This window comes from Heterocephalus glaber, unplaced genomic scaffold (genome assembly GCF_053883595.1).
Source record: "Heterocephalus glaber isolate CG9 unplaced genomic scaffold, H.glaber_assembly_v1.0 deba00001572, whole genome shotgun sequence".
In the NCBI taxonomy this organism is placed as follows: Eukaryota; Metazoa; Chordata; class Mammalia; order Rodentia; family Bathyergidae; genus Heterocephalus; species Heterocephalus glaber.
In genome coordinates, this window is record NW_028258357.1 from 6944452 (window position 1) to 6949167 (window position 4716).

A 4716-nucleotide genomic window follows, 5' to 3' on the forward strand; every position below is an offset into this window, starting at 1 on the left:
TCTTCACACCCATAATTTCAGATGGTTCCAAATTGTGGTTTCTAGACCTCATCCGCCTCAAAATCCAAACGCATATTTGACAAATTCTAGTTGTAAGTTTCCTTCTTGAAATGTGATTCAAAACTAAATTCAATAACCATCCAAACCACCAAATTCTAGGCAGCTAAGGTTAGCTGCACTTCTTATGATCTATTCCTTGAATTTCTATTGGCGCAAACCAAGATTGGACTCTTTTTTGTCTGTTTTGCTGCTGGAGATTGAACCCAGGAGAGGTGCAGATGCTAAGCACACACTTTACCACTGAGCTAACACTAGTTCCTGGGCCAGCTCTTAAATAGACATAAATCAACAAAATACTGTTGGATCAAATCAAGGTGAACTAATACATACAGATGCGTTACTACTGCTCAGCCTCTGCCTGTACATCAGTGATTCATTTCCATTCCAAAATACTAGTGTTTACCTTCTTCCCAGTAAATATCAACTTGTTTGTCTCAAATTTCTAAACTATCAAGAACATGCAATTCTTGAATTTTTGAATATTCATTTTAGGAGTCATTTAGATTAGTTATCTCACTTAGGTTTTTGTTGGCCACAATCTTTAGGAGCATAGTTTCTGTCATACTCCACGTAATTGATTAAACATGGATAGTTAATCAATATATTTCCTTATTGCTAAACCTACTAGCCTAGCTTCAAATTGATCTTTGACTTCACCAGTGTATTTACTTTTCCACAATGATAAAACAGATTTTTTCATATTCCTTGCATATCACTGTCTGCAACTTTTTTAAATGAAGTGTTTTCTAATATTTTCATCTTAAAGATTTTGTAATTTATAGAAAAGATAAGAGCAAAACTGAAGAATGTGTATTGAAAAGCACAAATGACAATCTATTCTACAACTTAGAAAATGTGTTTCATACATGTAACTATTAAAAGAAAATTCAACTATATTTTGGCCCAAAATACTGTTATTTATTCTTAAATGTTAACATTTAAAATTTAGATGTTAATTTTAAAACATTCACACATATCTCTGAGCCAACAAAAATACAGATTTTAAGCAAAATAAAGAGGAAATAAATTATGTAAATCAAAGTGACTAATTCGAATTGATTTTTATTAGGAAATACAAAATCTTGAAGTAAGTGGATAATTTTCAGAGAAAATACAGCTTGCCACATCGTGATAGACTGAAAAGAAACTTTCCATACAAAAAAGTAATTTTTAAAACAATTAAAGTGGTGCTCCACCCTCCCCACCAAAATGTAGATCTCAGATGGGTTCATAAGAAAAACTATCAGGCAATTTAATCTATTTTAAAGCATAAGGAAGAAAAACATTAATATATTTTTCTGAGCTATAGTAGAAATCAATTTCCATTATATATAGAAAGAAAGCCATTCAGAATAAGTAACTGGAGAAATAACTGCAATTAAAACACTAAAAAATGCCTAAGAATATTTTTAAAAGGTTGCACTAAAATAATAAATTCATCTCTTTCACTGGTTTATAAGAACATAAATAAATTCCTCATTCATAGTCCCCATCTAGGGAGATTTACCTCCTTATGTTTCTTTTTTTTTTCCATTTTGGGATGCAGATTGAAGGAACATCACATACCAAGGACATGTTGGCCTTGTGAGAGAGGGAAAAAGGATGGTCCTTCAGTTTTCAGTCAATGAATGGCATATATCACAACTCTCCACATGGTCAAAATAAGAAACGAGGCCAAAATTGATGTCAACAAATGGTGAGTTACAGTGCTTCATATGATGGCTAAAGAATAATTAGGACACCAACAACATCTACCACCCATGTCGACTGTAACTGAAAATAAAACTTGATTTTAAAAGAAGCACAGAATTGCAGTTCACTTAAGACTATCATGCAAAGCAATTAGAGAGACTACTAACTAGAGAAACTATGAAAATCTGCTCCTTCATAACCAAAAGGGGTTTGTTCTAGGCGAAGATATTTAACAATAGAAAAAAAACTAATAAAGTTTATCTTAGTCATATATCTAAAACAAAAGGATGATCAGCTCTTTAGACTCTGAACAGCTATTTGACAAAAATTTAATACTCATTTTTTATCTTTAAGAAAAAATAGCTCATTAAAATAAGAATTTACAGATACTTACAAGAAAGAGCATGCCAGCAATATTTGAATGGGAAATACTAGAGGCACTCAAGCTAAGGGCATTAGCAAGACAAACAGGTTCTCCAACAGCACTGCAATGTAACGTTCTACCAGAGATTTTGAAGAATGCACTGACATAAAAGAAGAAAATTAGACATATGAAAAATTAAAATTAGAGGAGATTAAACTCCAAAAATAAGAGAATTTCTTTTGGTAGCAGAGTATTCAATTAATATCAGAAAGCAATGTTCTCTAATCTGTACAAAGAATAACCATTAGGAAGCAAAGATGTAAAGGAAGCAAATATCAAAAATATAATAGCAGCAGAACAATAAGACAAATACTTAGGAATAAATATAACAAGAAATAAACACAACCTATATGAGAGAACCTAAAAGTTCATAAAAGTAGATTAAAGCATATGGTAAGATTTTACATATTTGTAATTAAGAAAATTTAACCTCAAGATGATATAATTCCCTTTAAATTTATAAATTGAATAAATTACAATAAATATATATATGAAACTATATAATTTAAACTTCATATGAAAAGTATGAACAAGCATGTGTAACACGAAAAGTCTTTTTCTTTTTGTACTAGGTATCGAACTCAGGACCTTGGGAGGGAGTTGAGGAGCCACTGAGCTGCAACCCAGGGCCCATAAAAAGTTTTTAAAAGGTAAAGAAAGAAGGTGAGAGCAGCCCTCCTGGATATTAAAATGTTATAGACTCAAAATTTAAAACAGCATGACACCAGAGGAGTGGACAGCAAAAAAATTAAAAATCCAAAATTCCCAGACATAACCCGTTCTTTGCTGGTTTTCATCATTGTGAAACATAGGGGCAGCCCCAAATCCAAAGGATTGGCCACCAAGAAAGGTGGCCCAGAAACCTTAGGCAGGACTTGAAGCTGCAATCCACACTTGAGAATTCCTCTTTAGACAGTCTCTTTCAACTGATTGAAAGAAACCCTCATATTATTAAGGGTAATTGCCTTTACTTCATGTCAGCTGACTACAGACTTGCATCACATCTTCAAAATGCCTTTACAGAAAAATCCAGATCAGTGTTTGAATAACAGAGTTATAGCCTAGGCAATTCACACACACACACACACACACACACACACACACACGCATGCACACACACATGCATGCACATACACACTCAAACATATCCCTTCACACACTCCCCAAAACCAAAACCAAAACCACAACAACAAACCCTTGCCCATTCTGTAGAGGAAAAAAAATATTCTAGGAGAGCTGCTATGAGAATGTCGTCGTGGCACCATATATTAAGGTCATTTGAAAAGGTTAAGAAATTTCTTTTTTATACCTTTCAATGTGTCACAAGTTTTTTGTTTCCCTTAGAAAAGTAGGTAGGATAAAAATATAAACAAGTCCTAAGAAAGCAAAAATGTCTTCCAGTTTAAAACAACAGACTGAATGAACACATAAGTCCCATTTCCTTCTGGATCCATTAAAATGACAACAAAGGAATATTCTATAAAATAACTCCAAACACCATCAGGAAAACTGAAGCAACTCTAATGTTTCCAGTACAAAGAGAATTAATACAGAAAAACAGAAGTTTGCAAAATAATTGGAAGGGAACAAAGATCAGGTCTTAATTTAGGTCACACTGCAGCAAACTGCAAGGAAAAGGTAAGGAAACAGCCACACAAATTCAGAGAGCTGCAGTTGCTCCAACCCCTGGGGCAAGACTGGTGTGAAACATGATGTCTATGCCACTTCTACAGAAGCACATATCTCCCAATGCTTAATGCAAATCCAAGGAGAAGGACTTGTTTTTCCCTTTCTATATGTGCACCACACTAAAGGAATATAAAATGCATCAAAAACCTTGAACCAAAGTATTCTAGAAATCTAGTTCCCAGCCTTCTAAGTCCTTGAGATAGAGTAAAAAACATAGGAAAACAGAAGAAACCAATGCTTATCACAAAAAAATATTTCCATAAAAGCAGAGATTGAGATATGGGTCATCATAAACAGGTTTCAACATGTTTCTCAGTGGATTGCAAATGCAAGTGTGAGGATGAATGGAGCAAAGTAGAAAAAGTAGGAATCTAGAACATGGGAACAATTTTGCTGCAGCAGGCAAGGCAGGCCATTCTTCCAGTGCAGGCAGGAACAGGCATAGGCGCAGAGCAAGAGGTACAGAAGTCAAAGAAAAGGCATAGGGACAGAAAGGGCAGGAGCAGAGAGAGATGAACTGAAGGCCTCTTCACTAATGAGTCAGTCAGTTGCTCATATCTCCACACACGCATGCATGGAACCGATCAGAAAGAGTTTAAATTAGCCCAAAAGTTGATGCTTTTCTTATAATAAATTGAAGTACCTGTGTGAGGTCCTCTGAGAACTTCCATGAGAGCACATCAGAAGATAATCTTCATATTGCTAATACTTGTGGGCCAACTGACTTTTGGTAAAATAGAAAACTCCAATAAGCTGTAGCTCCTTCCACTGAGAGGTAGAATTTCTTTTCCCATTCCGTGAATCTGGAAGGGTCTTGTGGCTCACTTTGACTAATAAAATAGGACAAAAGT